The sequence below is a fragment of the Eurosta solidaginis genome, chromosome 3 (genome assembly GCF_040869045.1).
Source record: "Eurosta solidaginis isolate ZX-2024a chromosome 3, ASM4086904v1, whole genome shotgun sequence".
Lineage (NCBI taxonomy): Eukaryota > Metazoa > Arthropoda > Insecta > Diptera > Tephritidae > Eurosta > Eurosta solidaginis.
In genome coordinates, this window is record NC_090321.1 from 227,044,542 (window position 1) to 227,065,362 (window position 20,821).

Sequence of the window (20,821 nt, forward strand, 5' to 3'; positions counted from 1 at the left end):
TAACGGTCGTCGTAGCAGCGGCGCAACGGCGGTAGGATAGCGACGGCAACAACAGGGCGACGGAGCGCGTACCAGTGGCATGGCCAAGGCGAGGTGGCGGTGCAAACGTTCTACTTGATTACCTTTTCGGGGGGTTACCAGTAGCGGCGGTTGCGGGTGGCGGCTTCCCGTGATGACGCCGTCCCGGTGCGGCGGCGGGGGTTGGGAGGGGGGGACCTGCGAGTAATGAATAGAATTGTGGTTAGTGCCGGCCCGCTAGCTGGTTACCACTGCCTCTATGCCCGCACGATGGCAGGGCTGGACGCGGAGTTGTACCAGCCGGAACTCCGTAGGCCGAACCGTGGGCTGAGGAGGAGTGCACCTTACGGCACACCGGTAGCCCCTTTAGTTGCTGGACATGTCTACAGCTGGAGCCGGGACGGAGAGGAAAAGGGCGGGATGGTCATAAGGCGGCGAGTCGCTCTACTGCCGGAGCCATGATTAAGGGAAAGGGGTCTGTAATCCGAACGGCGATTTCGCCCTTTCTCACAGAAAACAGTTATCATCCTAGAATCTAAGCCTCTACCAAATTTCACAAGGATTGGTAAATTTTTGTTCGACTTATGGCATTAAAAGTATCCTAGACAAATTAAATGAAAAAGGGCGGAGCCACGCCTATTTTGAAATTGTCTTTTATTTTTGCATTTTGTTGCACCTTATCATTACTGGGGTTGAATGTTGACATAATTTACTTATATACTGTAAAGATATTAAATTTTTTGTTAAAATTTTACTTTAAAAAAAAATTTTTTTTTTTTAAAGTGGGCGTGGTCCTTCTCCGATTTTGCTAATTTTTATTAAGCGTACATATAGTAATAGGAGTAACGTTCCTGCCAAATTTCATCATGATATCTTCAACGACTGCCAAATTAGAGCTTGCAAAAGTTTTAAATTACCTTCTTTTAAAAGTGGGCGGTGCCACGCCCGTTGTCCAAAATTTTACTAATTTTCGATTCTGCGTCATAAATTCAACTAACCTACCAAATTTTATCGCTTTATCTGTCTTTGGTAATGAATTATTGCACTTTTTCGGTTTTTCGAAATTTCCGATATCGAAAAAGTGGGCGTGGTTATAGTCCGATATCGTTCATTTTAAATAGCGATCTGAGATGAGTGCTCAGGAACCTACATACCAAATTTTATCAAGATACCTCAAAATTTACTCAAGTTATCGTGTTAACGGACGGGCGGACGGACGGACGGATGGACATGGCTCGATCAAATTTTTTTCGATCCTGATGATTTTGATATATGGAAGTCTATAACTATCTCGATTCCTTTATACCTGTACAACCAACCGTTATGCAATCAAACTTAATATACTCTGTGAGCTCTGCTCAACTGAGTATAAAAATGTCTGTCTAAAAATCGTTAAGGTAGATCAACATGATGGGTCAAAAGGTGAGCATTGCCCGAAAAACCTTGGTAAACTTCTTGAAATTAATGGATCATAGAGGATCCCGAACATAGGTGTTCGGAAAAAAAAGTAAAATACTTAGAACCCCAAGGTGACAGCCTTCGAGTTATTTATGTACATCTTCTTTTTAGACTCAGAAGTCACAATATCCCAATTGGGATTATGACACCCCATATGCAATGACATAATCTCAAGTGAAAATCTTGGGGTTTGCCATTTAGAATTATGTCATGTACGTAAACGCATTGAAACATGTTTGTTCACGTTTCAGATTGTTTATTCTATCGAAAGACAATGCGCCTAATGATTAATAAATAAAGATTTTTTTTATAGCTTTAACATACATTTCTAAATTGTTTTCATACAAATTTCTGAAAACTTGAAGAAAAAATATTTCCTTATTTTGTATTCACATAACACAAAGGAAATTTTAATTAATTTCTGTTTAGCAATTCTTTTGTGTTCTTTTCAGTTCAATAAATAAAAGAATTACTAATTAAAACCCCACGATCGCTACATAATATTTACTTTTTAATAAAAAAAAAAATATTTTAAACAGAGAAGGATTAGCGTGTGCCATAAGGCTATACTCACCTGGTTGCTATGGACTCCAGTCAAATTTTAGGCAATCAATGGCCAATGGTCACACAAATAACTTTTTCGCAAATTTAGAACATCTTAACATCGAAGAACGTATTAAAATTGCTGCAATCCTATGAAATTGTGTTTGATAAAGAAGGGGAAAGCTTACAGCAACACAGAATATTCAACACAAAGTTGCGACTACAACTAATAACTTTATATTTTCCAAAATGTATCGTTATCCTAAAACAGTAAACAGAAGATAAATCGGCAGATAAATGAAATGTTAGAGTAAAATATTATAACCCCATCTTGTTCGACAGCCCACTGCGGATTGCCCCAAAGAAAATAGATGGTACAGGATCAAAACAATGGCGGATAGTGATAGGTTACAGGAAATTGAACGAAAATACGATTTCAGATAAATTCCCAATGTCGAGGGAATATTGGACAAATTAGGAAGAGCCATGTACTTCATCACACTGGACCTTGCAAAAGGTTTCCATTAGATTGTGCTGAAGCCAGAGTATCGTAAGAAAACCGCATTTTTAACCCTACACGGACACTTTTATTTTATTAGAATGTCGTTTGGGTTAAAGAATGCACCATCCGTTTTCCAAAGGCTCATGAACTCTGTACTTAAAAAGTACATTAATAGAATATGTGTCGTATTCAGGGCATTAGAGAGAAAATCCGGGCCCGGGACTAAACAATTTACGGCTCCATATAAAAAATCCACTAATACATTTGATTAATTTGAATAAATGACGTTTTATTCATCAATCATTATTGATGGATTACATAAACAAAATTTTTTTCCCATATTAACTAAATGATTTTTGGACTAAGAACACAAAATATTTCGTCGCTGCGCTATCGAAAACAGTTATCTGTTTTTTTCAATTTTTTTTTTTATTGCATATTTTAATATCACTATATAGAGCCCACATTTCTGCATATGCCGTTTTTAAACGGTTTTATTTAGGTTGACTTGACAGGCAGGCTGCATGCATGGCCGTTGTGAACGAATCTTGTAATTAAAATTTAAGTAACTTCCCGATAAGCTACAAACTTCAAACTTGGAACGTAGTTCAGAACCCGATGACAATGCAATAATAAGAAAAAAATAGCCGCTACGTGGCGCAAGGATCGAGATATTCGCAAAATTCGCATTTGTGGTCCGATTTGGCAAGAATAGAAATCGACCTGTGAAAAAAATCGCCGCTAGGTGGCGCATGGATCGAGATATTCACAAAAATCGTATTTGTGGCCCGATTTCGCTCACATTTGGAACACATAATACATGCAAGAATAGAAATCGGCCTGTGAAAAAAAATCGCCGCTGGGTGGCGCATGGATCGCGATAGTCACAAAAATCGTATTTGTGGTCCGATTTGGCACATATTTGGAACGCATAATACATACAAGAATAGAAAGCGTCCTATCAAAAAAATCGCCGCTAGGTGGCGCAAGGGTCGAGATATTCACAAAAATCGTATTTGTAGCCCGATTTGATTTGGTCTATATTTGGAACACATAATACATACATGAATAGAAAGCGACCTATGATTCCCGATTTGGCTAATAATTGGAACAAATATTGCATACAGTCCGGTAGAAGTGACATCAAAATATTTTGGAGTTGGAGGAGGGACAAGCATACGTGGCGCAGAGTCGAGTAAAGTCTTTGGAAGGATTATGTATTGAGGACTTAGATTGTAAAAAATTGACAGGAAAGAGTCCTTGTACTAATGAGTCACTAAATGAACTAAATAGAATGAGAAATAAAAGGCAATTAAATAAAGACTAAAAACTTGAAAATAAAATAATTAAAGAAAAATTTTTAAGTTGAACGGTTTTATTGAAAACAATACTTACATGAAGTAATAATAATACGAAAAGCTAGAAAATAATTAGGTAGGTCCTAGGTACTAGTCATCACACTCCTTATCAATCTATGGCATTGATCAGACAATTAAATAAAAGCGTTGGGCGCGTGAAATTTCTAAAAATGTTAGGCGTAGCATAACCTGATTAAGGCTCAGTTGGTTTTACTTATGACTATCAATAGAAATTTGACGCGTCCAACGCTTTTATTTAATTGTCTGGTCAACGCCCTAGATTGATGAGGAGTGTGATGACTAGTACCTAGGACCTACCTAATTATTTTCTAGCTTTTCGTATTATTATTACTTCATGTAAGTATTGTTTTCAATAAAGCCGTTCAACTTAAAAATTTTTTTTTAATTATTTTATTTTCAAGTTTTTAGTCTTTATTTAATTGCCTATTATTGCTCATTCTATTTAGTTCATTTAGTGACTCATTATTACAAGGACTCTTTCCTGACAATTTGTTACAATCTAAGTCCTCAATACATAATCCTTCCAAAGACTTTACTCGACTCTGCGCCACGTATGCTTTGATGTCACTTCTACCGGACTGTATGCAATATTTGTTCCAAATATGAGCCAAATCGGGCATCATAGGTCGCTTTCTATTCATGTATGTATTATGTGTTCCAAATATGAGCCAAATCGGACCACAAATACGATTTTTGTGACTATCGCAATCCACCTAGCGGCGATTTTTTTTCACAGGTCGATTTTTTTTCACAGGTCGATTTCTATTCTTGCATGTATTATGTGTTCCAAATATGAGCGAAATCGGGCCACAAATACGATTTTTGTGAATATCTCGATCCATGCGCCACCTAGCGGCTATTTTTTTCACAGGTCGATTTCTATGCTTGCCAAATCGGACCACAAATGCGAATTTTGCGAATATCTCGATCCTTGCGCCACCTAGCAAGTAAGTATTGTTTTCAATAAAACCGTTTAACTTGAAAATTTTTTTAAAATTATTTTATTTATATCTCTTTTGGTTTAGATGTGATCGAAAACAGCTATGTGCTCGCAGTGCTAGAAGTACTCTGAAAACGGTTATGTACTTGCTTATAATTTTTTTTAATCGCTAGCGAAAGCGCTTTGATTTCAATGTAAAAATAATTACGAACCATCTCGCTTCCCAAGGCAACCGGTTCTATAAACCGGAGCGACTCGGGATTTTTCCCGACCAAGTGCTGTCATTTCAGTGTAACCCCATTTAATTTGTTGCGTCCCTCCCACAAATTTGCATCCTCCCAGCAGATCCTTGCAGCGGGGTTGCGCCATATTCTCCCGCTCCGGGAGGGTATCGAACCCAATCCGGGACCTGTACCTGACCCTGGTCCAGAAAAATGGTTTTGCTGCGTTTGCCGGAAAAGAATCTTTTTAGGACGGTCACACTCTTGTCAATGTGTCGCGTGCAAGGGATGGTTGCATCGGACAGGATGTTTTGGACTAGACCCTAAATCCCGACGTCCTCATATCTTTTATAAATCTTTTGTGGCTCCTTGCTGTTCACGTCCAAGGGAGTCCCGTAGTCTACGCCTTAGCGCCCCCACACCTCCTAGCAGCTCCACTGTTCAGCAAGCTATAAGTACCCGTTGCTGCTCGCGCCCCACGGAGCCACCAGCTCATACGGCCGCTTCTACTCATAACTACAATATCCGTAGTAGAGTCGGTAGCAATGCGGAGCATCAGCCCCCGTCCCGTTTTCTTCTCACCCTCTGCCCGACACTAGCATTCGAGTAGGTCAGGAAAACAGACTCTTAGTCCTAAACACCATTTGCCAGCACAGAATATATATGTTTGCGACATCTGGCCAATGCGGCTCCACTTTCCTAGATGTTCTGATCTCAGCGACAGCAACCCCCGAAGGGTTTCAGCGCGGCATGCTGCCTGGCCGCAAACCCAACTACACCGGGTACTCAAACCTTAATGGTGCTGTGTTACCGTAGCGTACCAGATCTGTATCTGGCAAAGGACCATCACATCGATAACACTCCCCAAAGCCTTCGGGGAACAACCTTATCGCTACAACAACAACAACAACAACCAAACACACATCAAGATCTGCTCTGCGGACCTGCTCTGAATATAATGTCCACAGAAAAGATCGTGAGAGCGGAAATGGAGGCGGTCTCGCTTTTATCACCCACCACTCAGTGCAATATAATGCACTTAATCCCGACATCGGCATCACGCTACCGACTGCCATACACCCTAAAATCTTGGGTGTGACGTTCGATCAGGATCCACATTTTGGAGAGCATGCAACCGCAATTGTATCCAAAATCCAGAGCCGTAATAAAATCCTCAAATCTCCTGCCGGCAGCACTTGGGGTAAAGAGAAAGAAACTCGCATTACCACTTACAAAGCAATTGGCCGACCGACTGCATGCTACACGTCCCCGATATGGTCGCCAAGCCTAAAGGTTACTCACTGGAAGAAAATACAGTCCTGCCAAAATTCTGCCCTCAGAACTGCTACGGGCTGTCTTCTTATGTCCCCAGAACACCACGTACACAATGAGGCGAGAGTAGTCCCTACAACAACAACAACAGTAGTCCCTATTAGGGAGAGAAATGAAATGCTAAACAAACAGTTCCTTTTGAATACCCAGATACCTGTGCATCCCAACAAAGATCCCAGGGGCTTAAGTGGTCATCTCCGTAAGCATTATGAGGAAATGCGGCAAAATTTCATATATTTTCCTACCGCCAGAAGCAAATTTGAATCATGTTTGAAAGCAGCCATGTGCTATAAAACGGCGCAAATATTTATCACGTCGTAATGGGTTAAAAAAATGATTTTTCCTCCACACATCAATAACATACTTTCCATAAAATAATTCAAAAATGCGACATTTGCAAAATTTTGCAAATGAACACCAGAAATAAGTTTTTTTGATCTCCTGAAAAGTTACTGAAAAACACATAACTGTTTTTGTGAGCGCAGCGACGATTTACTATTTATATTGGATTATTGTAATACCTATGTGGCATTACTTTATTTTCTCTGTATTTTTCTTGTATTTTCTCTTATATTTTTTGTCGTCCTCCCTCCTAATACAGTTTCAGCACTGCTGTAAGTGTGTAAACTATATTTGAAAAAACTAACGAAATACAAGAAAAATACAACCTAGTTCATTAAAAACAAACGAGCCAGTTTGTATTTCGATAGGTTTTTTTGACATTCGGCCTTTTTTCTTTATTTTTTTCTGACAAATGAAAATTTTGTTTTTAGTTTGAAAATAGTGTGCATAAAAACACAACTAAAATCAACTTTTTTATGCAAAAAGTGAACCATCATAGACCGAAATCAATCTCCCGTGTTATTTGCATGGTTTCTATTATTAAAAATATTAATAAAAAATTAAATTTAAAACATAAACAAAAACATGTCAAACTCACTAATTTTGAGGGGAATAGTGGCCTTGTTTTCTCATGGTAGAAATTGTTTTTGTATTTTGAAGTTCCGATAAAGTTTCGTCAGTTTTTCTTGTTTGGAATCCAAGGCAAAATAAAGTAGTGTCACATAGGCATAACGTAGAAATAAAATTCTCTTTTAACATCCACATATTGTTTCAAATAATCTTTTCTAGTTATTTGGTAACTTTTTAGTACATTTCTGATAAATATAATGATGATTATAAATTTTAATTATTAAATATAGAAGGTTCGGGTATCAAAGAGTGGCTTTTCTTGCTTTTTTCACTGCAACATTTTTTATAATAATATCAAAATTTAACTGTCAACTGCCAAAACGGATTCAACACAAAGCGTAGTAAGTCCTGAAACTCGCTCTGGAGATGAACGCGATATATGAAAGTTTTTGATTCTTGCAAAGACGTTGAAAGAACGTTTTGCACTAGCTACAGTGACAGGTATGTGTAGTGCAAAAGATACGTAAAGCAACACAAAGGTTGGGGAAAATCGTATACAGATTTTGAACATAGATGGCATTTAGCAATTCCAATGGTGACAGACCTTTATCAAAATTTGCTTCGTAAATGTGTTTAAGTGAATTATTTCGCATTCTAAGCTTTGAGAAACGTCCGACTTGTATTTTTCGACAAATTTTGCTGCGCTCACTCGAACCGTAGTTTCATCCATGTCTTCAAATTGCCACAAAAAGGAAAACGTCTCCCTCGAATTTCTCATAGCTACAAAACGTTCCGTAATGCCAGTGATTACCGAATCAACGATCACCAAGAATGTATTGTTTTTAAAATCAAACTCTGGATCATCCGTAATCATCTCATTTCCATTATCTTCAAAACGTCTTTTGGGTTTTCTCTTTCGAATGTCCGGAAACTTTGGCAAAATTGTTTCCCATTGGTTCCTGATCAACCTCACATCAGCAAATAAGGCATCTAGATGTCGGACCTCAACATCTATGGTGGCGTCTCTAGCTTGGAGTACGACGTTTCTTTCATTAATGGTAGTCAGTATTTTGAACCAAATTGAGGACAGCAAGATACATTCGAACTTGTTGACGTACTTCAGAATGCCGGTAACATCTCCGTATGCTTGTGCAGTCATATTTAGTTAAGTAATGCGTTTAGTGATTGTGTTATTCCTGGAACATGGCTTGCGAATGGTCCGATTGCCTCAATTCTAGCCGACCACCTAGTGTCTAAAAGACTGTGAAGAGAGCTCGGTACATTTTTTTGAGGATGTCCCATCGTTGTGGACTGACAACTCCGAAGAAAGTTTGCAGCCGTACAACATTCTGCAGCATCAAGACCACATAAATTGAGACTGTATGTTGCACAAGGCGAGTAATCAGCATTCGAATTTTTTTCGAGAATGTGACGTTGTGCTCCGTTGTAAGCTCCTTTCATATTGACGCCGTTATCGTACCATTGTGCACGACAATCTTTTAATGGGATTTCATGTTTACCTAGAGTATGGCAAATTAAATCAGCGATTTCCTGACCAGTTTTTTGGTTACAATCCACGAAAGCCAATAACCGTTCTTGAATTGTAAAATTTTTTTCTTTCGAATTGAAATGGAGTTAGCGCAAAATGAACTAGTCTGTTCAACGTGACTACCATCAGGCGTAGCATCAACGATAATAGCAAAATACTTGGCTTTCTTGCGTTGATCTTCGAGACTTTTTAGGGAGTATTCCGGGATCATTTATGGATGGTTTTCGGGATTGCGTCGGCTTTATTTCGGTATCATTTGGGGACTCTTCCGGTATAATTTCTGGATGGTTTTCGGGATCCCGTTAGGGTTATTTCGGGACTTTACCGGCATAATTTCTGGATAGTTTTCGGGATTTGTCGGGGATTCCGTCGGCATCATTTCGGGACTACTTTGATATAATTTTGGGACCCTTACGGAATCATTTAAGGACTTTTCGAAACCGGTTTTTCAGCACACATGATGTTTTAAGTTACGAGCTTTTATGGCCATGGATGCCCTGCAAATTATTCGTAATTAAAGTTCGGTGTGTTTTATTTTTAATATCTAACACAGCTTTTTCGTTCTATTAACGAACTACTATAGCTATAACTACACTTTTTGTAATATTTTAACCAGCTAAACACACGAAAAAGCAACACTATTTCCATCTAAAAAATTCTCTTTGGTTTTAGCTAATTGTAGTTTTACTCCTTTGTTCTATGAATAGTAATTCCTTCACCCCTGTCATATCAATTAATTTAACTTAAAAACAAAATTTTAACTTCTTGGTTAATTACTGAGCTCAAGGCCGCAAAGATAAATAAAACACCATATATTTTGTGGTATTATAATTTATATAATTGGTCGATATTTCGGTTTCAATCTGAAACCATCCTCAGGACAAGAAAAACACAAAATTACGAATAACAAACATTAGGCATTGGCAGCAAATCCATGGCCATAAAAGCTCATAATTTAAAAAATCATGTGTGCTGAACTACCGGTTTCGAAGAGTCCTTAAATGATTCCGGAAGGGTCCCCAAATTATATCAAAATAGTTCCGAAATGTTACCGACGGGATCCCGGACAAATCCCGAAAAATATCCAGAAATTATGCCGGAGGGGCCCCAAAATCATTCCGAAATAGTCCCGGAAAAGTCCCGAAATTACCCTAACGGGATCCCGAAAACCATCCAGAAATTATACCGGAAGAGTCCCCAAATGATACCGAAATAAAGCCGACGCTATCCCGAAAACCATCCATAAATGATCCCGGAATACTCCCTAAAAAGTCCCGAAATAATCCTCACGGAATCCCGGACGGATCCCGGACGGATTCCGAAAACTATGCAGAAATGATGCCGGAAGGAGCCCCAAATGATCCCGAAAAAGTCCCGAAATGACCCTGACGGGATCCCGAAAGTCATCCAGGAATGATACCGGAAGGATCCCCAAATGATCCCGCAATAGTCTCGAAATAACTCCGACATATTCACGTACTTAGCAATGAATTCAAGTAGCCAGTTTTGATATTTTTATATACAAGTGGGTGTGATTTTAATTCGATTTTAAACTTTTTCCGTCGGCATGTACAAATACAAATATGAAGTTCGCTTACCAATTTGCAAAAATATTGCTCAAAATATGTACGAGTTATCGGACTTGAAAGTCCAAAAAATTTTATTTGGAAAGTAGTTGGTGCCACGCCCATTGTCCAAAAAAATTATGTGGATCAACTACATGCAATGTCAGTAATTTACGTACCAAATTTAAATAACGTGGCTTCTTTAGATACTCAAATATTGCATGTTCTGTGCGGAAATTTCTATATACAGAAAAAGGCGTGGCTGCTGACCGATTACGACCATTTCTTTTTTGGAAAGCTTTCCTATCATAGCAGAATGCGGTTTACAAATTTTCACTCTAATAGTTGTATTGGAACGAAATTTATTGCAAAAATCCACTGCAAGTTCACCATTTATACTACGAGATTTTCAATCTAGTTTGTTTATGATAAATTTCTAGTATTATTAACAGAAATTTTCAAAAGTCCATAAGGTTTAAAATTTTAGGAATCCAGGAGAATCGATAGGTACCAAATTATTTAATTCGGATAAGCTGTTTCTTTGTTATCAAGCGGGACTTTTATTTCGGCCTTAAAAAATAAAAGTCTTGATTTAACTTTTATTTCGGGACTTTTATTTTTAAAAGTTTGCGGAAGGAATGTGGCACCCGTGTCGTAGGGCGCGATAGCACGCAAATAAAAGAAATAAAAAAGGGAAGAATTAATACCGAGTAACTAACAATATTTATTCACCTCATCAACAATATAAACTTTTTTTCGCTATGTTTATTATAAATAGAGAAATTATTTTACACACCAATTAGAGATTCACTATTATAAAAATGTTTAAGTACACATTCGTGCACGGAATAAATTGTAATTCAACCAACAAGATATATTGCAATATTGCTGCAGGTGCAAATTGTGAAAATATAAAAATTTGCACTTGGCAATTCAAAGTTTAAAATAGTTATTTGCACTATTACTGCACAGAAAAAGAATTGGTTAAAAGCACAAACCAAATGAAAATAATTCCTTGCAATATCAATTACAATGTAAAATATTACAGCGTACAAAATGGTTGGTTTTTATTACTCACTTTTTACTACTCACCTGGGGCTAGCTGCTGGCTCGTGAACGTTCCAAAATAGAAGAGTTTAACTAGTTCTATCTGACTTAAAAAATAAAACAAAAAGGATTTTACTTTTATATGTGGACTTTTTTGGAAAAAGTTCGAAAACTAAAAAGAATGCATGATTCGACATGATATTGCTATAGGGATACCTGGGAACTCAAACATTTTCACCTAGAACAATTTTTTGACCAGGACTTTTTCGACTCCGAAAAAAAAATTATTATTTTCCATCCCTGAAAAAAACGTCACCCTTGGTCTACAATTTGGTCGATACTTTTTAGTATTAACATTTGTATGTACCCATGAAAAATACAATTTTGTCTCCAAAGCTCTCAGTACATAATGTAAGGTTCGGTTACACCCGAACGTAGCCTTCCTTACTAGTTTTATTTTATCTTACTTTACGTTTTTTATTTTATTTTACGTGATCTTATCCCATTTTTTATTTTTTATTTTATTTTATGTATTTAATAAGCAAGATTGGTTCAAATTGCTTTCAATAGTTTTTTTTTGTTTTACCTTATTTTATTTCAGTTCTTTTTTTATTTTATCTTTACAAGGTTCGAATCGAGCTCAAGGCCAGAACAATATTTTTTTTCCAATGATAATTATTGTTATTTTTTAATTTTTCTAAATTTGAAAAATTGTATTTTGTTTTTGGAATAGTAAGTAGAAAATTTTTCTGACAACCTGCCATAGCTGCGCAGATAGATCCATTTCGAAGGGTGCTAAGCCTTCATCATCAGTACGCTTTAGGCATGTTGAGCAGAGCTCACAGAGTATATTAAGTTTGATTGGATAACGGTTGGTTGTACAGGTATAAAGGAATCGAGATAGATATAGACTTCCATATATCAAAATCATCAGTATCGAAAAAAAATTCGATTGAGCCATGTCCGTCCGTCCGTCCGTCCGTCCGTCCGTCTGTCCGTTAACACGATAACTTGAGTAAATTTTGAGGTATCTTAATGAAATTTGGTGTGTAGGTTCCTGGGTACTCATCTCAGATCGCTATTTAAAATGAACGATATCGGACAATAACCACGCCCACTTTTTCGATATCGAAAATTTCGAAAAATCGAAAAAGTGCGATAATTCATTACCAAATACGGATTAAGCGATGTAACTTGGTACGTGAGTTGAACTTATGACGCAGAATAGAAAACTAGTAAAATTTTGGACAATGGGCGTGGCACCGCCCACTTTTAAAAGAAGGTAATTTAGAAGTTTTGCAAGCTGTAATTTGGCAGTCGTTGAAGATATCATTATGAAATTTGGCAGGAACGTTACTCTTATTACTATATGTCTGCTTAATAAAAATTAGCAAAATCGGAGAACGACCACGCCCACTTTTTAAAAAAATTTTTTTTTAAATTCATATTTTAAAAGAAAAGTTAATATCTTTACAGTATATAAGTAAAATATGTCAACATTCAACTCCAGTAATGATATGTTGCAACAAAATACAAAAATAAAAGAAAATTTCAAAATGGGCGTGGCTCCGGCCTTTTTCATTTAATTTGTCTAGGATACTTTTAATGCCATAAGTCGAACAAAAATTTACCAATCCTTGTGAAATTTGGTAGAGGCTTAGATTCTAGGACGATAACTGTTTTCTGTGAAAAAGGGCGAAATCGGTTGAAGCCTCGGCCGTTAACACGATAACTTGAGCAAAAAACGATATATCTTTACTAACCTCAGTTCACGTACTTATCTGAACTCTCTTTGTATTGCTGAAAACAATGGCCGAAATCCGACTATGACCACGCCCACTTTTTCGATATCGAAAATTACGAAAAATGAAAAAAATGCCATAATTATATACCAAATACGAAAAAAGGGATGCAACATGGTAATTGTATTGGTCTATTGACGCAAAATATAACTTTAGAAAAAGACTTGGTAAAATGGGTGTGACACCTGCCATATTAAGTAGAAGAAAATGAAAAAGTTTTGCAGGGCGAAATCAAAAGCCCTTGGAATCTTGGAAGGAATACTCTTCGTGGTATTACATATATAAATAAATTAGCGGTACCCGACAGATGATGTTCTGGATCACCCTGGTCAATATTTCGAAAACGCCTTCACATATACAACTAAGGGCCATTTCATTTTAAAATACTCATTAACACCTTTCATTTGATACCCATATCGTACAAAAAAATTCTAGAGTCACCACTGGCCCACCTTTATGGCGATATCTCGAAAAGGCATCCACCTATAGAACTAAGGCCCGCTCCCTTTTAAAATACTCATTAACACCTTTCATTTGATACCCATATCGTACAAACAAATTCTAGAGTCACCCCTGGTCCACCTTTATGGCGATATCTCGAAAAGGCATCCACCTATAGAACTAAGGCCCACTCCCTTTTAAAATACTTATTAACACCTTTCATTTGATACCCATATCGTACAAACAAATTCTAGAGTCACTCCTGGTCCACCTTTATGGCGATATCTTGAAAAGGCGTCCACCTATAGAACTAAGGCCCACGCCCTTTTAAAATACTCATTAACACCTTTCATTTGATACCCATATCGTACAAACAAATTCTAGAGTCACCCCTGGTCCACCTTTATGGCGATATTTCGAAAAGGCGTCCACCTATAGAACTAAGGCCCACGCTCTTTTAAAATACTCATTAACACCTTTCATTTGATACCAATGTTGTACAAACGCATTCTAGAGTCACCCCAGGTCCACGTTTATGGCGATATCACGAAAAGGCGTCCACCCATAGAACTAAGGCCCACTCCCTTTTAAAATACTCATTAACACCTTTCGTTTGATACCCATATTGTACAAATGCATTCTAGAGTCATCCCTGGTCCACGTTTATGGCGATATCCCGAAAAGGCATCCACCTATAGAACTAAGGCCCACGCCCTTTTAAAATACTCATTAATACCTTTCATTTGATACCCATATTGTACAAACGCATTCTAGAGTCACCCCTGGTCGACGTTTATGGCGATATCCCGAAAAGGCATCCACCTATAGAACTAAGGCCCACTCCCTTTTAAAATACTCATTAACACCTTTCATTTGATACCCATATCGTACAAACAAATTCTAGAGTCACCCCTGCTCCACCTTTATGGCGATATCTTGAAAAGGCGTCCACCTAAAGAACTAAGGCCCACGCCCTTTTAAAATACTCGTTAACACCTTTCATTTGATACCCATATCGTACAAACAAATTCTAGAGTCACCCCTGGTCCACCTTTATGGCGATATCTCGAAAAGGCGTCCACCTATAGAACTAAGGCCCACGCCCTTTTAAAATACTCATTAACACCTTTCATTTGATACCCATATTGTACAAACGCATTCTAGAGTCACCCCTGGTCCACGTTTATGGTGATATCCCGAAAAGGCGTCCACCCATAGAACTAAGGCCCACGTCCTTTTAAAATACTCATTAACACCTTTCATTTGATGCCCATATTGTACAAACGCATTCTAGAGTCACCCCTGGCCCACGTTTATGGCGATATCCCGAAAAGCCATCCACCTATAGAACTAAGGCCCACTCCCTTTTAAAATACTCATTAACACCTTTCATTTGATACCCATATAGTACTAACAAATTCTAGAGTCACCCCTGATCCACCTTTATGGCGATATCTCGAAAAGGCGTCCACATATAGAACTAAGGCCCACGCCCTCTTAAAATACTCATTAACACCTTTCATTTGATACTCATATCGTACAACCAAATTCTAGAGTCACCCCTGGTCCATCTTTATGGCGATATCTCGAAAAGGCGTCCATCTATAGAACTTAGGCCCACGCCCTTTTAAAATACTCATTAATACCTTTCATTTGATACCCATATCGTACAAAATAAATTCTAGAGTCACCCCTGGTTCATCTTTATGGCGATATCTCGAAAAGGCGTCCTATAGAACTGAGGCCCACTTCCTCTTAAAATACTCTTTAATACCTTCCATTTGATACAAGTGTCATACAAACACATTCCAGGGTTACCCTAGGTTCTTTTTACAACATGGTGATTTTCCCTTACTTTGTCTCCACAGCTCTCAACTGAGTATGTAATGTTCGGTTACACCCGAACTTAGCCTTCCTTACTTGTTTTGTTTATTGTTAATTACTTTGTTTGACATTCCAATGATAATTATTGTTATTTTTTAATTTTTCTAAATTTGAAAAATTGTATTTTGTTTTTGGAATAGTAAGTAGAAAATTTTTCAGACAACCTGCCATAGCTGCGCACATAGATCCATTTCGAAGGGTGCTAAGCCTTCATCATCAGTACGCTTTAGGCATGCTGCGCTAACCATTTAGCTATACAGCGGTGGTTTGTTTGACTGGCAAATTTGCTACTTCTATTCCTTTTTACCAACTATATTTATTCAGTGTTTCGCCATCTGGTGCAAATCACTGATAATGCTGGATTTTTTTGTTTATTGTCAATTACTTTGTTTGACATTCCCAAGTGCTCATGGTTTATTAACAATTGTTTTTTTGTTTTTATCGGCCTATTGATAAATCATTCAAGGTTCGAATCGAGCTCAAGGCCACACTCTAAACCGAAAATCGTAAATTTACTACCAAAATGGTAGGCAACACTTTAACCACTATATATGTGTAATATTACACATCTTTTTTAGACAAAATATGCCTAAAATTGTACTCACCAGTTGTTTATATTTACACCCTAAGAGCGTGATTTTAAACCGTAAGGGCCAAATTCTTTGTAAATAAAAGGCCAGATATTTTTTAATTAAATTTTAACTTAAATATTTATTTATTCACATTTGTTTATTCATTAAGTTATTAAGATATTTTTTACATAGAAGAAAACTAAAATTACAAAGTAATATTAATTCATAAATTTCATAAATAATATTTATTAAATAATTATTAAATAATAATTAATTAATATATTAATAATTACATCAAAATCTGATGGGGTTAGGTTCAATGCGTATCGGTTTTGATATGAAATTCATCTAAGAACAAAACTGCAATAAAAAACTTTAATTTTTTAATTAATGCATTAATTTCATAAATTTTTTTAATACTGTATATATATTTCTTGAATTTTTAAGATATTTTTTAAAATTTAATTTACAGTTGCATCGATTTTTCTCATAAGCGTAATTATTTTTGCTATATTATTAATGTGTTTTTTTTCCACGTGTTTGGGACGGATAAAATTTGAAAAATAACACGTTTGCGAAATATTTTTGGGATATTCTAAATTGAATATATAATAATAGCAAAGTAGCTGTAAAACTAAGTCAAGTAAATCTCCATTTGTTTCTTTAAAGGTAATTTTCTTTTCAAAAAAAAAAAAATATATGATATGTTTTGAGGTACATCTTCTGGATATGTATCTAGAAAATAATGAAATGAATAAAAAATTAAATAAAAATTAAAATTAAAATAATAAAATTATTAATGCAAAATTATAAAATTAATATTTTATATTTTCCTAAATAAATAACATAAATGAACGAAACAAAATAAAATTTTTAATTAATTTTTAAGGATTTCTGGTAGTGCCCTGGAAAGGGTTAAAATACGTTCGTTTAACATATATATAATATTATAATATTCACCTATAAAAAAATACAGGGCGTTGGCTCTTTTTTTTCTTTTTCAACTTCTTCAATTGTCGTCCCAAACTGAAATAATATATAAAATAATTAGAAAGTTACTAAAGAGTTGAAAAAGTGAAAGTTGATATAAATATTAAAAAAATTGTTAAAGCTATTAACGCGGGTAGAACTAGGACTATTTGGCAACTCCTGGCAAGTAATCGTATTTAGCGCTATTTCATTATTTTCGCCCACATCTTTTTCCAGCGAATAGTCATTCTCTTGGCTATGTTTCCGGAAAAAATGTGATCGAAATGAGGAAACATTACTAAATGGTTTCAAACAAGAAATTACTGGACAGTTGACGTTTTTGCTATAAGCAAAATGCTTTAAAATATGTAAGTATACTTCATGTATGCTTATAGCGAAAAAGTCGCAAGAAGCCATCGAGCAATTGAGTTTGGGGTACACATTGGAGACACCTTCAATTACGGCGTCTTTAGCAGAATGCTTTTTTGAAAAGTGGACTGCATAGACATTGTAGCTTGAAAACTTCTTATTGCATTTTGGAAACAAACATTCAAACAAATTTGAACTCATTTCCCTATGCGCGTATAAATGCAAATGATAACTCTTTAATTTGTAGAACTGCTTTGCACACACTTTACACACAAACATTTCCAATATATTTGTAAAGCTTATTCACTTATGTATATTTACATATATTTTAAGGCTTATCGCTTATATATATTTACATATATTTTATAACTTATTCACCTATTTATATTTATATTTTAATTCTTATTAACTTTTTTCCGCCACGAGACGACAAACACGACGATTTTACAGGAAATGAAAATTTACAGTTACCTGAAGCAAAATACGATAATAAGTGACCGAAATTTGCACATTGTTGTGTGAAATTATAAGGCATGTATACTTTTGCACAATTCTTGTATAAAACTACGTACTTTTCGGGTGTAAATCAAAATATTACAGGTTTTTTTATAGTAATATCATCCATTTTTTGATTTTCAACATGAATACGTACAAAAAATGGGCATTTTTACACAAAAAAATTATTTCAACCGGAATTTACCCCCATTTCAATCTTAATTTCATACAAAAGTTTTAGAGTGCAGAACAATAATGTTTTTCCAATGATAATTATTGTTATTTTTTAATTTTTCTAAATTTTAAAATTGTATTTTGTTTTTGGAATAGTAAGTAGAAAATTTTTCAAACAACCTGCCATAGCTGCGCAGATAGATCCATTTCGAAGGGTGCTGAGCCTTCATCATCGGTACGCTTTAGGCATGCTGCGCTAACCATTTAGCTATACAGCGTGGTTTGGTTGACTGGCAAATTTGCTACTTCTATTCCTTTTTACCAACTATATTTATTAAGTGTTGCGCCATCTGGTGCAAATCACTGATAATGCTGGATTTTATCTTTACGTTTTTATTTTATTTTATTTTATTTTTTTATTTTTTTATTTTATATTATTTTATTATGTTTTATTTTATTTTATATTATTTTATGTATTTAATAAGCAAGATATGCTCAAATTGCATTCGACAGCTATTTTTATTTTTTTTTATTTTATTTTACTTTATTTGATTTTATTTCTTTTCCTTTTATCTTATTTTATTTTACGTTACGTTTTTTCATTTTATTTTACATGATCGTATCCAATTTTGTTTTGTTTATTTTAATAAAATTTTTGCAAGTATTTTTCATGCGTCAGGAGACTGCATCAGAAAATAAGAATCGCGTGTTTCGTTACTATCGCTTACTTTGATAAAAATTCGAAATACTTTGGGCGAAATAAAAATAGTTTATAAATACATACATAAGCGCATTACAATTTTAAAAATATTTTGCTTAAATTAAAAGTACACACGCAAGACTATGAACAACAAATAAAACGAATAAAGAATTGGAACAGATGTGAGAATCCTAAATGGTCGAATGGCCAATGAAAACAATTCATATAAAATGTATTTACTTGGTTTTTGAACATTTTAATCAGTACAGCTACAGATGTCAATTCTTAGGTAAAAGTTAATTTAAAACAGATTTTGTGTTTATTCCGCGCGCATTAGAAGTGAAAATTCTTTTGAGTCCTTTAAGTAAATTAGCTTAAAAATCTAAATAGGAGCAGCTGTGCAGAGAAGCTCAGTTACAGCCGAATAGAAAGCAATAGTGAAAGTATTGAAGAGCGTAAAAGAAAATTTGTGCCATGTTATTGTAGGTATACACGCCTTTGATCAGGCTGATTCCCACATACTTTGCTGTAGTGGTGTACTCTTGCTACATTCCTCTCATATTGAAGCTTTAAGCATAAAGGGTAGCATGACCTATATATGCATAGCGAATGCGAATGGTGATATTACCCAAAAAGAATTGTTGCTGATGGGGGAAACCTGATTTTTTTATATGGGACCTGGTCATGAAACGACAAGCTTGGAACTTGGAATATAGTTCAGAACCCGATGACAATGCAATAACAAGAAAAAAATCGCCGATAGGTGGTCCATAGATCGAAATATTCACCCCTATTCTGCATTTCGATTACGTTCCCGTTCTACGCTTTACTTTTATTTTTTTTATTTTTAAAAGTTTGCGGAAGGAATGTGGCACCCGTGTCGTAGGGCGCGATCGCACGCAAATAAAAGAAATAAAAAAGGGAAGAATTAATACCGAGTAACTAACAATATTTATTCACCTCATCAACAATATAAACTTTTTTTCGCTATGTTTATTATAAATAGAGAAATTATTTTACACACCAATTAGAGATTCACTATTATAAAAATGTTTAAGTACACATTCGTGCACGGAATAAATTGTAATTCAACCAACAAGATATATTGCAATATTGCTGCAGGTGCAAATTGTGAAAATATAAAAATTTGCACTTGGCAATTCAAAGTTTAAAATAGTTATTTGCACTATTACTGCACAGAAAAAGAATTGGTTAAAAGCACAAACCAAATGAAAATAATTCCTTGCAATATCAATTACAATGTAAAATATTACAGCGTACAAAATGGTTGGTTTTTATTACTCACTTTTTACTACTCACCTGGGGCTAGCTGCTGGCTCGTGAACGTTCCAAAATAGAAGAGTTTAACTAGTTCTATCGGACTTAAAAAATAAAACAAAAAGGATTTTACTTTTATATGTGGACTTTTTTGGAAAAAGTTCGAAAACTAAAAAGAATGCATGATTCGACATGATATTGCTATAGGGATACCTGGGAACTCAAACATTTTCACCTAGAACAATTTTTTGACCAGGACTTTTTCGACTCCGAAAAAAAAAATTATTATTTTCCATCCCTGAAAAAAACGTCACCCTTGGTCTACAATTTGGTCGATACTTTTTAGTATTAACATTTGTATGTACCCATGAAAAATACAATTTTGTCTCCAAAGCTCTCAGTACATAATGTAAGGTTCGGTTACACCCGAACGTAGCCTTCCTTACTAGTTTTATTTTATCTTACTTTACGTTTTTTATTTTATTTTACGTGATCTTATCCCATTTTTTATTTTTTATTTTATTTTATTTTATGTATTTAATAAGCAAGATTGGTTCAAATTGCTTTCAATAGTTTTTTTTTTGTTTTACCTTATTTTATTTCAGTTCTTTTTTTATTTTATCTTTACAAGGTTCGAATCGAGCTCAAGGCCAGAACAATATTTTTTTTCC

At 35.5% G+C, this 20,821-nt stretch overlaps 1 protein-coding gene and 1 long non-coding RNA gene across 4 annotated transcripts in view; one reads left to right on the forward strand and one right to left on the reverse strand.

The window, feature by feature from the left end:
- The window catches only part of Sesn (Sestrin), a 516,933-nt gene that overhangs the window by 170,956 nt on the left and 325,156 nt on the right, over nucleotides 1-20,821 (forward strand). The gene's annotated exons all lie outside the window — the stretch shown is intronic.
- On the reverse strand, nucleotides 16,481-17,980 carry LOC137247000 (uncharacterized). The gene is made up of 3 exons (XR_010951754.1): nucleotides 17,882-17,980; nucleotides 17,126-17,191; nucleotides 16,481-16,900 (listed from the first exon to the last, which is right to left on the reverse strand). It is a non-coding gene; the product is annotated as an uncharacterized lncRNA (long non-coding RNA).